At 59.1% G+C, this 17908-nt stretch overlaps 1 protein-coding gene across 3 annotated transcripts in view; it reads left to right on the top strand.

The window, feature by feature from the left end:
* The first annotated feature begins 1823 nt into the window (after window positions 1-1823).
* Bicra (BRD4 interacting chromatin remodeling complex associated protein) overlaps window positions 1824-17908 on the top strand; it is a 69315-nt gene continuing 53230 nt past the window's right edge. For all 3 annotated transcript variants that reach the window (XM_076838423.1, XM_076838422.1, XM_076838420.1), the window contains exon 1: window positions 1824-1909. The gene's annotated coding sequence lies outside the window, so the exon portion shown is untranslated. The remainder of the gene's footprint in view (window positions 1910-17908) is intronic.

Raw genomic sequence — 17908 nt, 5'->3', positions numbered from 1 at the left:
GTTCATCAGGACCCCTACTGGGCCCAACACAGGCCCTTGGCCATCCCTTTGGCTGCTCCTCACCGTGGGGCATTTCTCATACCTTACCCATTGCTTTTAGAGCAGCCCGGACAACACCTGTCATCAACTCTGAAGTTTGGTCAGGATTTCAAGGATGTCAGGGGCCAGAGCAGAGCAAGGAAGATGGACATTTGACTGGCAGCCATGACTAGATTTGGGGCTGGGCTTTTGTTGGCTCCTCCAAACCCAGCCAGGCTCATTCCAAGTGGCAAGATGTTAAGGTCACCCCTAAGAGGTCGGGGGTGTGTAGGAGGGGCGAAAGGTAGGTTTTATTTGTTTCTTTGTTGAGCAAATCTTTCTTGAGCACTAAACGCTGGGCACATTATAGGGGCAGAAATACACTATAATTTACCAAAGAAACCTGAGATCTGTAGGCCAAGACCAAGAAGGGCAACTGAGACTAAGTGACTTATTTGCTTACTTGTTGTGTTTCCTAACAGACTGAGCCGTGTGGGCATTTTAGAGATGAGGAAATAGAAGTCCAGAAAGGTGAAGTAATTTACCCAACATCACACGGCAAAGTGGAAAGAGAAGAATGTAAAGGAGTTGACTGGTTTGAGTCAGGGCCATGCACAATTAATTTTTAAAAATACACTTTTAAAAATGTATGTCTTATTACAGGCAGTACCGCCAAGACATTAGAATGCCAAGGCTTAAAACGCATATATTATGGCTCAATCTCTCATTTATTCAGCACATATTTATTAAGCACCTACTGAATGCACCAGCCCCGGGAGGGCAGGCCTGAGCAGTCGCGGTTCCCGCTGGGCCCCCTGCGCCGCTCAGGGCACACAGTGGGCGCTCACCAAGCGATCCGCAAATGAACGCGTGAATCCAAGTGTCGGGCCGGCGAGGCGTTCCCGGCCCGGTGGGGCGGAAGCGGACCCGACACCACGGAGGCGTCCTGGGGCTTCTGGGAATCCCATCAGCGCGGCCCGGGAGGCCTCCGGGAGACCAGCGTCCTCGGCTCCGCCGCGACAGAGACAGACTCGGGTAAGTAATCTAGCCACGCCCGGGGGGCCCGGCAGGTCACCCCAAAGACGCCGTCGTCTTCCACCTGATCGGCTCCGACTCCGGATCCCTTCACCGTCTCCTCCGGGGACTCATCTTCTCCTCCTCCATGCTCGACTCCCGCTTCCTTTTCGAACCTTCGATGCTCCCCTTGGGTGCGTCGTCCCGCCGCGCCAGCGCCCCCCGCCTCGGAGGGCGCGCCGGGGTGCACAGTGTCCCGTTCTAGGCGGGCCAGAAGCGGGGTCTGGGCGGCAAAGTCCCTCGGCTTCCTTCCCACTGCCACCGGCGGAGCGCAGCTCGGGGAGCGGACACAGCCGGAGCCCGGGCAGGCGCACCCCCAAACTCCGGGCCGGCTGGGGGAGGGGCGGCGCGGTGCGCAGGGCGCCCTCCCCGGCGGCCGCAGCCTCCCATTCGCTCCCGGGCCCGCCGCTCGGCGCCGCCGGGCCGGGGCTGGCTAACGGAGGCGCGAGGCGGGGCCTCCCCCAAGCCCATCCCCCGGCGAGGGCGGAGGGAGGAGGAGGAGGAGGAGGAAGAGGAGGAGGAGGAAGAGGAGGGGGGGCGGGACACAAAAACCTGCAAGATTTTTTTTTTCTTTTGCATTTAATTAAAAAAATTTTTTTTGCACACCCGAGGGGCGCTCCCCGGAGCGGGCGCGGGCCCGGGGCGCGCGGGCCGCGGCGCGGGGCGGCGGCGGGGCCCGGCGCGCAGCCGAGCGGCCGCCATGCGATCAGGCAGTGCGCTGACCGGCCCGGCCGGTCGGCCCCTTCTGGGTCCTCCCTTTGCAGCCCGTGCGGGGCCGTCTCGGAGACCCCGCGCCGACGGCTGCTCAAACATCAGGGTGAGTTTCTCACAATGTAGCAATTTCTCTTTAAATCTCTTAACTCTCTCTACCTGCGAGTCGGGGCTGTGACAGGGCGCAAAAGCGAGGGGGGAGTGGGGGTTGGCGGCGAGGGTGTGTGTGGGGGGAGCCGGAGCCGGGGCCGAACCCACCCCCCCGACACTCTCACTCTCAGCCCCCCAGCCGGGGCGCAGCGTCCGCTGCCTCTCTCTCTCTTTTTTTTTTTTTTTGCTCGGCGCCCACCACCACCGGCACCCCCCACCCCGGGTCTCTCCCGCCGCTGCCGCCGCCCCGATCCTACGGGGACCCCCCCCTCCGCAGCTCCCCTGCCCAAGCCCGGCGCCCGGTGCCGCTCCGGCCCTCCCGCCGGCTGCCGGGGATACAATGGAGCGGCGGAAAAACGAGACCTAACGTTCCACGGGGGGAGGGGCGGGGAGACCCCCCCGGCCTTGGGGCCCCCTCCCCCGCCCTGTTCCCTGCCTTTCGGGGAAGGCGAGGGCATTGGGGCAGCGGGTACCGATTTCCCGGCCGAGGCAGCGAGCTTTCACGTCCCCCTCTCGTCCGTCCCCTGCGCCCCCTCCCCAAATCCCTCCCAGTGGTGCCGGGCAGAAGTGGGGCCTCCGCAAGCTGGGGAGGGATAGATGGGGAAGGAGGCTACAGGGTCTCCCCCTCCCCACCGCCCCTAAACAATGAAAGGAGTTGACTTAGACCCCCAGCCCCAGCAAAGAAAGGAGTTGACCCCCGCCCCCGCCCCCCAGCTGACTGGTCCCCGAGGGGGCGGTCACAGAGGGCTGGGGGGAAGGTGAGGCTGGCTCCTGTCACCTCCCGAGATTTGGGGCGGCCCCTGGTCGCCACCCCGTCGGCCTGGAAATGGGAGGCACCAGGCCCAGCCCGGGCACCGCGCTCGGGTGGTGACCTTTAGACAAAGGCAACCCTTTCCCCGGGGTGAGCCCGGACGAGCGGGGCCGCGGCCTCCCCGGGCCCCTGCGGAGGGCGGCGGGCACCGGGGAGGGATGGAGGAGGAGGGTGGAGGGATGGAGCCATCTGGTTTTCCCATCCCTGGCTGTCCCTCCGCTGCTTCCCCAGCTCCTGTCACCGGGAGACCGCGGGGAGGCAAGGGACCAGGGGCCGCCTAAGCCCCTGTCCACCGCCAGCCGGAGGACCCGGCAAGGAGCCACGGGAGGGCGCGGACTCAGGCTCGGCCGCCAGCGGTGATTGGAAGGCACGGTGGCTCCTTCCTCTCCGCGCCCCTTTGTTTTGCTTTGTGGTTCTGAGCAGCTGAGCCTCCCCGGAGGTGGGGTCAGAGGCCGCTGGGTCAGCTTTCTAGGGGAGTCCCCCGGTGACAGGTTCCAGCTCTCTGGTGTCCCCAGCCTGTGGGCTGCTGTTCCTCCTCAGTTCCAGTCCAGACCCTCATCCCCTTTTGTCAACTCCCCCCCCACTTAGTGTAATAAAAATCTGGGGATATAATGAGCGTTTGCATTTCCCTTGCACCTCCTGAGGGCACCTGTTAGGGAAACTGGAAACACCTAGAACTCCAAGGCCTGAGATTTATCATCAGTGCACTGTGCTTTCACCCTTTCCACACCTGAGCAGGGGGTCCGGGCTCTGTCAGCTCTGACCCCCACCTCTCCAAGGAAAATGGGGAGACAGACAGTTCAGGGACCACCCTTTCCCTTGCCTAGTAGGACTCAACAACCAGCAGGTTCACCTTCTCTGCCCCCCCCCACCAGACATTCCCCCATCTCCCAGAAGCCGGAAATAACATCTCCCCACCCAGGGAGTACTATGGATTGGCTACTGCTAAGTGCTTTGTAGCTGGCCACCATCGGAGCAGGAAGTAGGGGCAGTTATTTTTCCCATTTTGCAGACAGGTTCATTAAGGCCCCAGAGAGGTTAAAGGGCTTATGCAGTCCTGGGTCACACCAAGTCCCAATGCGGAACCACTTAAGAGTTTCTCCAACCTAACTCAAAAATATTGGATTCTTCGTGGCACATTGTTTCTTTGACTTAAGTGGACCTGGGTCTTAAATATAGATAATCCCTGGAAGGAGCTACCAGATGTCTTTCTGTGAGGGCTGGTTTGGGCAAGGGGTAGAAGCATCTGGAAGTGGGCCGAGGCTGAAATATTTGAGCTGTGGCTAGGTCAGAGCAACTTGCCTTCAGGAATGGAGAGTTGGAGGTGTGAGTGGGGCAGGGGGAGCCTCAGGCCTGGGAGCTGGCGCCAATGTCACTCTCCCCCTTCTTCATCTGCCATCTGAGCGGGAACTTGGCTTGCTTGCTGCTGCTCAGCCCTGCCCAGAGGTGGCTGAACTGACTGGAGCTGTTGTTGATGCGGGTGATGGCCCTCTGACTTGTCACCCATCATGGCACCTCATGCAGTTGGCAGAAAACTCCAGTGTCCACCGCTGTTCCGCCCTGTGACCCTAAGCAGGTCATTTTCCTGGCTCGCTCAATTTCTTCATCTGCACGTGGGGATAATTACAGTTGCTTTAACTCACTTCTGGGTGGGTGAAAGCATCATCCAGATGTGTGGTTTGAATTCACCTTTCAGCAGGCAGGATATGGATGCCACGGGCACTGGGGAGGCGTGTTGGGTGCTAAGGTGAGTGGCAGGAGGCCTCTGCCCCAGAATTCCCTGCGGTAGGGGAAAGGCAGCTGAATAAACTCCACTTCAGTGATGCTCGCCCTTCTAGCTCTAGTGACTGGGGACGCCAGCCCTGCGCACTAACCGCTGCTGCACATATGGTTAGCTGCAGGGGTGGGACTGGTCAGGCCCCACTTACCAGTGAGGGAGGTCATGTGAGAATGCCCTTGGACAGATGAGGAAACCGAGTCAGGAGAGTGTTCCGGGCTGAGCTAGGCTCTAAGCCAGGGATGCTGGGGAGGGGGCACCGTGTTTGTCACCAGAGCTGGGAAGGCCACACCTCATAGGCTGTGATCTCAGGGACTTTGACGGGTCCCCTGCTTCCCCAGCCACTGTCCCCTCCTTGATGTTCCTTGGTGACATGACAGGCATAAGTAATAATAACCTTCAGGGTGGGGCGGGAGAAGAGCTATCCGGAGCAGTCTCTTGAGGTCGAGGTCTGTGCTTTCTGAAGAGGGGAGCTGCTCTCTGGGGAAGGTCAGAGATGCCGAGAAAGGCCAGGTGAGGGGCGTTCCTGCACCCCCCACCTGCTAACTTCCTTTCCAGAGGCCTCTGGACCTTCCCCAACCTTTCCTCAAGATGTGGGGTCTGTCCTAAGGCTAAGAAGGGCCAGGGGGTCAGCGCCAAGCCTTGGGGCCATGGGGCAGAGGGCGGTTTCCTTACCTCTAGGTCCAGCTGCCAGCCTTCCCGGGGCCCCCACCCCAGGCTGCCTTGACTCCCAGTCTCAAGAATGCAGAGGGCTGCTGCTGGGGGCTAATTGGAAACAGGAAAACTTGGCATTCCTTTGCAGCCGCCTGGGCTGGGAAACGTGAGGGGCTGCCATTTCCCTTCTCCCACCCTACAGGGGAGAGAGTGGGGGCAGGGAGCACGGTTATCTTGTCCTGGACTATGTGTGACCCCTGCCCCGGGCATCTCCCTACAGTGGATGCAGCTCCTGGCACCTGAGCTGGGCCTCTGTCTCTCTGGACGCTGCTCCCGCCTTCCCCAGAGAGCGAGTTGCCCCACTCACCCACCCCTTCCTCTCCTCTGGTGTTTTGTCCCCCTTCTTGCCAGAGTTTGCTCCCCAGCAACATCGAGTTTACCACACCAGAGCCACATGGGAAGAGTTTGGTTGAATGGTCCCCAGGGATTCCCTCTGGTCCTCCTTGGCATTCTCCCTGGCCTACAGCACCCCCATTTGAGTTTTGTCTCAATTGACTGAAGCCTTTGTGTCTCAGTGACATGCAAGTTTTCCCGCTGGGGAGGGAGAGCTTTCTAAGGCATTTCCAGTTTGGTGACAATTAGTTTTGTGTATGAGTGTCTGTGTTCATGGGGGGTAGGTGGCTGGCTCTTGGCAGGGGAAGCAGAGAGAGCCTTTGTTTCCTTCATTGTTCCCAATTAAACTTCCTGAGGGCCTACTGTGTGCCAGGGCCCTGGGGATCAGTCATGATATTGGGACCCAGTCCAGCAGGAGGAGGAGGAGGGGAGGAATGCTGGATCAGCTGCTGTGGGATTTGATTAATTCTGTCTGGGTGGCCTGAGAAGGCTCCCAAGGAGGAAGCCACTTCTCCTTGGCTGCTTTTCTTTCTAAGTGATAGATGCACATGGGACAGAATTAAAATACCAGACCTCCCTGGCCTCCCTGGCTCTTCTCCCCAGGAACACCTCTCAGTTCTGAAGTTCTGTGTGCACGATTATATGAGGACCGTGTCTTCCAAAGCCCTTGTTGCACCCAGGTGGTGTGTCCCTCCTGTTCTGCCTGTGCGTTCTCACCCTGGCTCCCTGGGAGCCCCGCACCTGGGTCTCCATCCTTTCCATGGCTTCCTGGGTGGACAGACCTCGGTTTCTATCAAGGTGTGGCAGTGTTTCCATGCTGCTGTGTCCGGGGCAGGAAGGCAGGTGTCCACATCTCCCTGGGAAGTGAGCGTGCCTGGACTCCTTATGGGAGTGGGCTTGCTGAATCCGGGTCTGCTCTGTCTTCTGGTGGCTCCTAGAGACACCATGATGCTGCAGCCAGCAGGCCGCTGCTCTCCGCCCGGATCAGCCTCCTCCAGCCAGTCCCAGCCTGGCAGCCTGCATTGCCAACTCACGCGTCTTTGCCTCCGGTGACCTCCTCGCCTCTTCCTCCTGCCCGAGGCTTGCATCACGTGCTTGCCACTTGGTGTGGAGGTCAGCTGCATGGGCTCTAGAATGGCTGTCAGTTAGAATCCCGCCCTGGCCACTTGCTGGCTGAATGGCTATGAGCAAGGGACTTGCTGGCTCTGGGCCTCAGTTTCCCCTTCTGTTAGATGGGTCTATCTTGGTACCTGCTTTGTCAGGTGGTCGTGAGGGTTACATGGCACCTAAAAAGGGCGCAGGCAGAGGCGGCCTTGTGCTGTGGGGGTGGTGTGTCAGTCTTAGGCGGGTCTTTCTCCTGGGGGGAGGGGGCTTTTCAACTCAGCCGGGTTGTGAGCCCCCTCAGAAGCAGGCATGGGATGGAAGGCTCATCTTACTTTATTGTGGCCGACCTTGGTGAGCGGTCCCTTCCTTCTCTGCATCTCCGTTTTCGTGTCTGTGGCCCGGGCCGTGCCGTCTCTCCTGGGGTCTGCTCTGATGGCCGAACCAAGCAGTGCCCTCCCAAGCTGGGCCTGCAGTGGGTTTTGACGTGGATGTTATTTTCACGACAGATACGGTGAGATCCCTGCCAGCTCTCCACTCTGGAAGGTGCCCGTTGTCTTCCCAAGGGTCGCAGGAGGCCGGATGTTGGCCTTCTCTTAAACTGCGTGGCCGCCGAAGGTGCAGCAGGCTCTCCCGATCAGGCACAAGCCTCAGTTTCCTCGCCTGGAAAGAGGAGCACGGGGGAGACCCTGGGGCACTCGCGCACTGTCAGGGCTCCAGGCGGCGCTGGCACAGGCAAGCCCGAGGAAGGTAGCAGCGGGAGTGTTGTTGCTGATCAGGGGGCACGGTCTCCCCAGGGTCAGCCTCCAGGGCCTTGTCCTCCCCGACTCTAGGCGGTCAGTGTTGGCATTCTGTTACCTGGGGTTCCCTTGGTGCTGGGGATTGGACCCCGGGCCTCCCAGCGGCTGGGGGGTGCTGGCCGCTGAGCCACACCCCAGGCCCAGCACTGGCCTCTCGCAGAGGGCAGCATCCAGGGCTCCGTCTCTTTATCTGTGCAGAACTTGCCTCAGCGAAGCTCAGGTGACTGAGTTGCAGAAGACCTTACGACAGACCCTGCTCTCCAGCCTCGTTTTGCTTAATATCATCTGAAGTTTTTCTTATGGCGAATCTAAGGGGCCCAGGTCCCTCTGCTGCCTCCCGAAACACTGAGGGCTGAGGGACAGCGGTGCCGCCTGTGTCTTCTCCAACAGTTTTCTGCTGATTTTTTGTTGTTGTTGTTGTTGTTGTTACTCCCTCCCCAACCCTGCACACCCCCCTATTTTTTGCTGGAGGTTTATTTGTTAATTTATTTTGGTTCTAGGCATCAAACTCAGGGTTCCTCTTCCAGTGAGTCACATCCCGAGTCACCCCTTGTATTTTATTTTATTTAGACAGGTCTCACTAAGTTGCTGAGACAGACCTTGAACTTGGGATCCTCCTGCCTCATCCTCCCAAGTTGCTGGGATTGTAGGCGAGTGCCCCACCCTGCTGGAAAAACTTTAAAGCTAATTCCAGCCCTCGGTCATTTCAGCTGTGTTACTGTTGTTCTTAGTGGAGTTTTTTGCTTCTGGGATCCAAACAGTTTTCACCACCTGCAGGGACCGTGCCATTCTATCTGGGAGGTGACATTACTCCCTAATTGGAGCAACTGAGGCAGAAAGGTGGAGACTTTGGCCGGGTTGTCCTTTTTCTCTGGAGAAAGGTCCCCCTTTGGGACCTTTGAGTCCCCTCTCTTGGCCACACAGGACTCACACTGTGGGGGATGTTTCTGATTCCATGGGTTTGGGGTTCGCACCTGGATGCGGGCAAGCGGGCAGTATGGGACGTGGGTTCTGATGTGCTGTGCTGAGATTGTCTCCATTCAGGGGGCGTCAAGTAGGGCCAGCAGCAGGAGCGTGGAGGGACATGTCCCCAGAGGTGAGGGGGACTGGGTCGGCCACCCGTCTAGCCGGTGACTTGGTGCCTCCTTAGCCCCCTTGTCTAAGCGCAGGCTCGAGCAGGCAAAGCTCAGGACTAGGACTGGGTGCTTCCTTCAGGGCCTTGCTGTTCGTCAGGTCTTACTCAGAAAAATGTTTCGCAAGTGCCTGACCCAGGGTGAGCACCCAGCAGTTGGTGCCTTAGTCACTGCTCCTGGGTGTCCTCTCCCCAGGCGGGAGAAGAAGCTTTTAGGATGTGGGAGTCTCTGAGGAGGCTGATGCCCCTGGAGCCCCCCACTCTGCCCTCTGCCGTCGACGGGCTTCCTGTGCGTGGATGGGGCTGCTGAGTTCTGGGTGACCCCTTGAAGCCACATGTCCCTGTGTCCCAGCTGGGCAGCCTTGGGGCGGAGTGAGCAGGGGTATCTGTCTGAGGCTGTGGGATCCTGGTTAATGACCCTGGGGGCCCCTGAGGGGGCCCCTGGTGGCCTGTGGCCTCCCTAATCTGGAGGTGGAGTGTCCCCATGTCCCAGGATGCTCACAGAGGAAGCTCCCTGGAGCCCTCTACTGCGGTGTGACGCAGGCAGGGGATTTCCACACCCCTGCCCCTCTAGGTGGCTGTGCCAGTCCTGCCCTTCCCCCAGCACCTCAGAACTTGAGCGCCCAGTATGGGTGACGGAGTCTTCCTAGGAAAGACTCTCCTGGGCTCAGCAATCATCACCACGGTGACATCATGCCCTCCTTAGGACGTGCCTAGTGGCCCCTACTTTGGGTGCACGCTGCATTTTCGTGAGAAGCTTTGGTTACCACAGCAGCCCCTCACCTGCAGTTTCAGGGAGCTGTGGGCAGCAGGAGGTAGAAAGAGCCCACAGCCCCTCAGGCCATCTCCTATTATGTCCTTGGTTGACTTCCTCCTGTGTCTAGGGTGTGTGTTTGGAGGGGGGGTGTCTGGAGAGGACGTGGCTCTCTGCTAGGGAGGGTTTTGGCATCCTTGGGAGGTCTCAGAGCATTTCGCCTCTAATCCTAGTGATTTGGGAGGCTGAGGCAGGAGGATCACAAATTCAGTGCCAGCCTCAGCAATTTAGGGAGGTCCTAAGCAACTTACACCCTGAGAACTTTGCAAGACCTTGTCTCAAAATTAAAAAAAAAAAAAAAAGAGGGGGCCTGGGGATGTGGCTCAGTTGTTAAGCACCCCTGTGTTCAATCCCAGGCACCAAAAATAAAAATAAATAAAAAAGGATGGGGCTAGGGGGGATTGCAGTGTGGATTTTCCTGCTGATCTCTTTTCATTGAGGCATAATTTATGTACAACAAAGCATGCAGCGCCAGAGCTTGCTTTTTGACAAGTCTCACCAGTGTGTGCACCTGTGGAACTCATGTCCCATCAAGACGCAGCTGGTTCTCAGCACCACCCCACAGTTCCCTGGTGGCCTTGCCCCGTGGCCACCCTCCTGTAGCAGCCCCTGACTGCCGTGACCCCTCTCGCAGTCGGACTCCACAGCCCTTGCTTTTGCTCAGCATCGGGGTTTGGGGATGGAATTGCTCCTCCTCCTCGGGCCCCTCCTGGCCCAGGAAGGCTCATTCCATACCCCTCCCCTGGATCCCTTCCATGGCCCCAAGCCCCTAGTCTAGGAAGAGTTCCCAGCTCACTGCCACCCCGCGAGGCTGTCGGGAGAGGTCCCTTTTCCTGGAGCACCCTGTATGTTCTCTTTTTGTACTGGGGTTGAACCCAGGGGTGCTTTACCACTCTGCCACATCCCCAGCCCTGGTTATTTTTAATTTGGAGACAGGGTCTTGTTTAAGTTGCTGAGGCTGGCCTAGAACTTGGGACTGTCCTAAATCTCTAGGATTACTGGTGGGCGCCACGGCACCCTGCCAAGGAGCATTTCTTCCACGCTGGCATCTCAGTAGACTCTAAAGTGCAGGAGATGACAAACTGAGGGCTGCATTCTATGTGTTCTTAGCTTGTGACACATAGTAGGGGCTTCTTAGATGTTTGTTGAATGAATAAATGAGTGGATGACTGAACCATAGGCATGCCTTAGGGTTGGGGAAAGTAGAGCAGAGAACTGGTGTTCAGAGTCCCTCTCCATTTTCCAAAACGTGCCCATTTGCTTCCAGATGACCAGAGGTGGTTATTTAAAGTCCCCCTTGAAAAGCCAGGTATCATGTCACATGTCTGTAATGCCAGCAACTCAGGAGGCTGAGGCATGAGGATCACAAGTTCAAGGCCAGTCTCAGCAATTTAGCAAGACCCTGTGTCAAAATGAAATAGGTCTGGAATGTAACTCCGTGGCAGGGCACCTCTGGGTTCAGTCTCCAGTAACTGCCCCCCAACAAGTAAATAAAACGCCCCTCCCAGACCCATCTGGGGTCCTGGTGTCTGGGGTGCAGTGTTTGTTAGAGAGCCCTGTCCTGGCACAGTGCCTCTGCGCAGGCTGCCCATCCCTCGGAGTCCTAGCCCATCTGCAAAGCAAACCTGCAGGCCCCTTGCAAGGTGCTGGAGTAGCCCTGGCCTCTGTCTTAGAGGCCATCCTGACCTTGGCCACCTCCCCAGGGCCCAGGTGTGAGCCTGGAGTCTGTCAGAGGGAACAGTGGCCCCTGCCCCTGGGGATCCTCAGGTGCTGCCCCACAGTCCAGCAAGGAGTGGAAGGCAGACGTGCCGCAGTTCATCAGGTCTGAGTGGCTGTGGAAATGTGAGTCTTGGAGTTGACAAAATGCCTCTGAGTTCTGGCCACCGTGGCCTCTGGGTCCCTCGGCTGTCTGCAGTCTGCCACCCAGGTCTCAAGGCTGTTCTGGGCAGGACTGTTTGTTAAATTTCCATGTCCGTACCTGGACCAACAGAGTTCCCCAGTGCTGTCGAAGCCCTCTGTCCCCCCCTGAGCATATTCCCCCCTGAGCATATTCCCCCATGAGCATGTCCCCTTCCGTGGTCCTGTGTCTTATTTTTAAAGTCTTAAGAAGCTAGGATCTGTTTGTTGCCTGAGGACATTGAGCCAACTTCTGGGCCTAAGGAGCTCCTGACCAGACTCTAGCAGATGTGGGAGATCATCATTTAACTTTGTTTCTAACAAAATTTGCTTTAAAAATGTATTATGTAGCCGGGCGCCGCGCGCGCGGCGCGGTGGTGCACACCTGTAATCCCAGCTATTCAGGAGACTGAGGCAGGAAGATCGCAGGTTTGAGGCCAGCCTCAGCAATTTAGCAAGATCCTGTCTCAAAATCAAAAACAAAAAGGGCTGGGAGTGTGGCTCAGGGGTAAAGCACCCCGGGTTCAATTCCCAGTACTGCGAAAACTAAACACATAAGATGTATGTGGGTCCATATGTGAGTCTCTGTACACTCGCCAGGTATTATGTTTATATAATAACTTAATGACGTGTAACAGCAGTATAGCAGAACCACATGTGATCGGGAAGGTACGTTTGTGGGTAAGGCTCCCTGAGTTCCCGTTCCCACCCCCTCGAGTGCCACCACCCGTGTTCCTGCCTCCCCTCTCCATCCTGCCCAGCCCATGGCTGTCGCTCCCCTCCATGGGCCTCACCATGGGCTCCTCCTGCTTCTTCTCTATGGGTGCTGCGTTGTTGCTGTTTGTCCCTTTTATGTCACTTCTTCCCAGACCTGACCCCCAGGGGCCCCCACCTCCCTGTGGCAGAGCTGAGATGGGACTTGCCCAAGGCCACAGGTGGTTGCTCTGGGACCTGGGATTGCTCCGCCTCCTGCGGGCTAATGGCCTTCTTCCCTGGGGTGTTAGTGGCCAGAGCTCTGCCTCAGGCAGGGGCAGGGGCCTGGGGCCAAGGAGGTGGGGTGAGGTCTGTCTTTTAGCTTTTCTGCTTTGAGAGGGTTCTAGGTGCTGCTGGGACAGGCTTCCAGAGCACAGGGGGCTTCTGAGGCCAGCCTTGGGTGTAAGGCAGGGCCCGCAGAGAGAAGTCTCATGGAGCCTGAGATGTCCCCACAGGCCAGCTGAGGCTTCCTGGGAAGGCTGTCTGAGACGCTAGGGCTGGACCTAGGCAGCTGGTGGTGGTGACAGGTAGAGGCGCCTGTGGTGTGGGGAACAAGTCCTGGGGTACAGCTCAGGCCCCCCACCCGCTGGTGGAGAGGCAGAGAGCAGAGGCCGAGCGCCGAGCAGAGTCCCAGGAAAAGGACCAGAGCACTCTGCTCCAGGTGGCTGCACACCTGCAGGAGGAGAGCAGGATGGGCAGCGGGCAGCGGCTCTAGAGCCACCCAGGATTTCCAGGAAGGTCTCAGTGCAGCCGGACCAGCCCTGGGTGGACCCGTGTTCTGGTTTGGTGGGGGAGGGGCAGGAGCCCTCCTGGAACACGTGCGTGGCCACACAGAGATGAGCAGCTCAGGGATGGACGGAAGAGGGGCACCTGGGTCTTGACCACCGTCTTCACCCCCAGCTGGAAAGCCCTCGCCCAGCCCTTCAAGGTCAACCTGGTCTGGCCCCTGCTCCTCATCTGGTTTCCTGGCCCAGGGTTGCTCTGCCTGCTGCCCCGGTCCTGGATGTGTCTGAGCCCCAGGGGGCCCTCCTCCTCCTCCTGCACAGCACCCTGTGCCCAGTTAGGGCACATCTGTGACCTGGCATACAGTCAGCGTTCGCCCATGACCTTCGCAAGCCTGGAGGAGAGGGGCAGACCCCGAGCTCAGGAGAGAAAAGAAATAAGAAGGTCAGGACAGGCAGGAGGGCGTGGGCTGGGCTGGGCGGTGTTTCCTCTTGGGTCGGGGCTTGGGAGAAGGGGTGTGAGGCAGAAGGTGGGCTGAGGGGCTGGAGGATGCACAGGAGGCAGGGGCCAGGCACTGGAGCTCGTGGAGGGGAGCCTTGGTGGCCTGACTGGGCTGGCGGGGCGCCTCGGTCTCTTGTGTCCTTGAGGACCTGGTGCTTCATGATGTGAGAGAAGGGAAAGCCCAGGTCTTTGTAGAAGTCTGCCGGAGGCCTGGACCAGAGGCCCAGACCTCTCCCCAGTGAAACACACGCAAGAGTCCACATCCCAAAATGTGGGGAAGGACTTGGGGGGCTTGTGAGTCTGGTGAAGAGCTGTCACAGGGTGGGCAGGGACAGCAAGTGTGACATCTAGACTGGCACTGGCTCGCCCATCCAGGCCCTGCGCAGGCCCTTCGCAAGCATTGGCTTCTTTCGCTCAAAGAACCCGAGGAGGTGCAGGGAGCGTCCCCATTCCCCAGAGGCAGAAAATGAGGCCTGGAGCAGGAGCCTGACTTGCCCAGCGCCTCACAGCTGCGTGGCAGGTGGACCTGCCCCTGGGTGGCCTGGCCCTGGGGCCACATTGTGTTTAGCAGCCTCACTGCCTACTGGTTTCGGGGACAATGACCAGAAAGCACCCAGCCCACATTTGGGAAGTGGCTTCTCCTGCCTCTTGTCCCACGGTTGACTGGGGCTGCTGCCCGGGGCTGTTGCCAAGCGACGGAGTTCCAGTGCCCCCCTGCCTTCCTGACTCTCTGGGGTCTTGGTTAACATAGCTGCGGCTCCCCCACTGTGAGCTGGGAGGGCGGGTGACAGCTGCTGTGAGCCACGTGACCCAGGGGCTATTGGAGGGCCAGGACAGGAGCTGGGAAGGCAGGTCTGGCCGTCACCTGGGGTTGGATCGAGATCCTACCACTCTGCCTCAGTCTCCCCATCAGGAAACCTGCTGCCTTCCCTTGGAGGGAGGTTAAGGGATGACCCATGACTCGTGTCGGGTGTCTGGAATCCATGCTGCTTCAGACTGGGCAGGCTCAGGACGCCATGGCCGCCCCAGCAGGGCTGCCAGCTCCCGGCACCACACGTACTGGCATCTCCCAGCCCGCGTGTCTGTGGCCTGGAACCAAGAGGGACACCTAAGGACAGACACTGCGGGTCCATGGGTGCATCTACCTGAGAGGTTTAATTGAGATACGTATGGCTAGGCGATGGGCACTTGACGTCTCTTCCGGCCAGCTGTTGCTGCTGTCACCGTCCCTCCAAGCCCATCTGTGCCTGTGTGCAGGTGGATGGGGCCCTGTCGGGAGCCACAGCTTCTCAGACTTTGCGTGGCGCAGGCCCTTGGAGACCTGGTAAGACTTGGGATCTGACGCCGATGGTCAGGGCAGCCTGAGGCTGTGTTTCTCCCAGGCTCCCCGTGAGGCTCTGGTTGGGACCCCCTCAGAACCGTGAAGTGCAGAGTGCTTTTCTGGCTGCTTCCTGGGTTGCTTCCAGGGTCTGAATGGAATGGAGGCGCAGGAGGCAAGGCCGAGGGAGGATCCTGGGCTCTTGGTTTTAGGGTTTGCTAGCAGATCTGAGGCAGATCTGTGTTCATTGTGATCCATGGCACAAGTCATGTGACCCCCCTGGCAGTAAGCACGGCCCCTGGGCTGGGCAGCCGTCAACATTCTGCATTCCCAGAACTTGTTCCAAACAGATTCCAGACCTGTGACACAGCAGCTCCCCCCCTGTAACCTCTCTTCCACTTTCTGTCCCGTGCGTTGGCCTGTTGTGGAGACCTCGCACCGTGGAATCCTGCAGCATCTGCCCTTTGTGTCAGGCTGATTTCACTTAAGCTTGCTGTCTTCAGGGTCTGGGCTGGAGCATGTCATCAGGATTCCTGCCATCCTTTTTCCTTCAGTGCTGGGGGTGGAACCCAGGGCCTTGCACGCGCTAGGCAAGTGTTTCACCACTGAGCGACATCCCTAGCCGTTTTTTTCTTTCTTTCTTTCTTTTTTTTTTTTGAGACAGGGTCCCACTAGGCTGCTGAGGCTGGCCTTGAACTTGTGATCCTCCTGCCTCAGTCTTCTGAGTTGCTAGGATTATAGGTGTGTGCCCAGCAGCCAGCTGGATATCTCCCTTTTTATGGGCAAATAATATTCCATTGGAGGAATACACCACATTTGGCTCATGGACACTTTGGTCTTATCCACCCTTTGGCTGTCATGAGCACTGTGCTGTGAATGTGGATGTAGAAGCTTCTGTTTGAGTCCTTACCTTTGGTCAGTTGGCTCTTTATTTAATTTTTTGAGGGACCTCTATACTCTTTTCCACAGCCACAGTATCGTTTTATATTCCTGACAGTGAGCGTGGGTCTAGCTTCTCCGCGTCCTCGACAGCACTTGTTACATAGGCTTCTTTTTTGTACCCTAAATTTTCAGTCTGGTGTCTGTTATGTGCTCCCAGCACACCTCAGTGTGACTTGCTCAATTTCAAGTGCTCCACATCCCACGCGCTGCTCATGGTAGAGGTTTGCACGGCTTCTCTCCTGAGCTGGTGATGGTGGTGGAGATGCAGCTGCCCATGATTTTTTCTTTGCTTTTGTTGTGTTCTTGGCCGTCCTGGGGTGGAACGTGCTGGGGGTGGAACCTGGCGACCCATACGGGGCCAACTCTCCCACTGAGCATCCTCCCCAGCGTATAGCACGTTTGGCAGATGAGGCCGCGCAGCGCTGCCCGGGCCTGGCTCCTGGCTCCTGGCTCTAGGGAGCCCCCTCCTCGGTCTTCCGAGAGGCCGCAGGGCCCGCTGCAGTGATGGTGGCTGTTGACGTGGGGCCCCGTCTCCTGTGGACCTCTGCGTCCTCTCTCCCTCTTCCCCTCCTCCAGCCTCCTCCCATCCACTGCCACTGTCACCGCCACTGTCACCGATGAGCCCTGCCCTTTGCTCTTGCGCTCCCCTTCTCTGTCCTCCGCTGGGACCTTGCCTTGGACAGGGCTGATCAGGCCCGAGCCTTGGGGAGGTCCTGAGCTAGGAGTGACCTGACCTGACATTTTTAGACCCGCACCTTGAGTCGCTTACGCAAGAATGTTCCTACGGCCAGGTTCCCGGGAGAGGGGTGGCCGGGCAGAGGGAGTGTGCCTTGGGTGGCTCGCCGGGTCGCATTCCAGAAAGGCCTCCGCGTCCCCTGCACACAGCAGCGGGGTTCTTGAGGGGTCGCTTGGCGCCAGGCTGTGGTGGACTCTGGGACGCTGCGGGCATCGGCCTGGGTCTGCCGATCGTCCACTCTTGGTCCTTGCGTCCCACCCTCTGATCCCCCAAAAGGTGAGGGTTTTCAAGGAGCTAAGAAAGGAGAAGCTGGAGAATGTTCTGGGTGGCAGAGGCCTGGCACATCTTAGGTGGGAGCCGCGTGGCCCTGGCACCACCGCAGGGTGTGGCCGGGAGCTGTGGGTGCAGCCGAGGGTGAAACAGCGCCCTGTCCTGGGGCCTGCTTGGGGGGGGGTGCAGTGAGAAGGCAGAGGGCGTCTGCTTGGGACCCAAGGCCAGGCTTCAGTTTGTCTGGAGTCGCTGTGGTGGACGTGACCTGCAGGGAGGGGGCGGCTGGCCCGGGCAGGCCAGGCTTTGGACGGCAGTGTTCAAGGCCTGTTTCGGGAGCCCGGCCTGAGCCTGGGCTCGCTCTCCTCGGGCGAGTTGTCCTCTGTTGAATGTGGACCAGTCACAGCAGAATCTGCCTCTGGGGCCCGGGGCCAGCTGTGGTGGAGCCGATGCTGGTGTCTTCTCTTGGTCCTTGCTGACTGTGGCTGGTAGGCAGGCCAGGTCCTGGTCCCTCGGATGGCGCTCCAGAGAGGGAGCTGTTTGCCCGGGTGGGGACTTGGGTCTAGTGTGGCTGGCCCCGCGCTCTGGGGCTTCCGTTCCTGGCCTCAGGCGCTCCCAGTCTAGCAAACGGTCCTGTCGAAACAGCCAGCGAAAAGACCCGCTGTCCAGGCCCCAGCAGCAGCGTAGTGACCATGGTGCTCCCATGGTGACGGGGGCGACAGGCGCTTGACTTTCTGTGTCCTGCTGCATGTGAATGTTCGTACCTTCAGCTGCAGAAGCGCCCCTGACTTCAGGGTGCTCTGTGACAGCCCCAGTGCACCCTTGTCCCCGGACAGCCCGATAGTCCCCACACTGGGACACGTCTCACCGCAGGCTTGGGGGAAAGGCCCGTGGCCGCAGGAGCACAGTTCTGTGTCCTGCCCCGTGTCCCCTGCTGGGTGCACACCGTCGGTGTCTCCCAGCGTCTCATGCCGTCACCAGGCGGTTCAGCGGCAGCAGTGACCACAGGCCTTGGTGGAGTGGACTTGCAGGGTGGCGAGGACTGGGCAGTGCAGCTCTGGGGACCGGGCCTCCCGTGGCTCGGCACCTGGAGTGCGCGTGGGCCTGCCTGTCACAGGCCACGCCGTGGGGGCCGTGGGAAGCCTCGTTGGCCAGACCCAGTTTGGTGGGAACCAAGAGGGAGGCCAGACCTCCAGGTGGCCAGGCAGGGGAGTCCAGGAAGACCGTGCCAAGGAGGGGATTTGACTCACCCCGCTGGGACAGGCACGTGTCTCCAGCGGGTAGCACTCGGCTGGGTTTCCGTAGAGGGCTCCACACTGCACCCCCAGCTGCATCCT

Source organism: Callospermophilus lateralis, chromosome 18, assembly GCF_048772815.1.
Source record: "Callospermophilus lateralis isolate mCalLat2 chromosome 18, mCalLat2.hap1, whole genome shotgun sequence".
Classification (NCBI taxonomy): Eukaryota; Metazoa; Chordata; class Mammalia; order Rodentia; family Sciuridae; genus Callospermophilus; species Callospermophilus lateralis.
The sequence above is the reverse complement of the archived record's forward strand: the minus strand, read 5'-3'. Positions and strand labels throughout refer to the sequence as shown.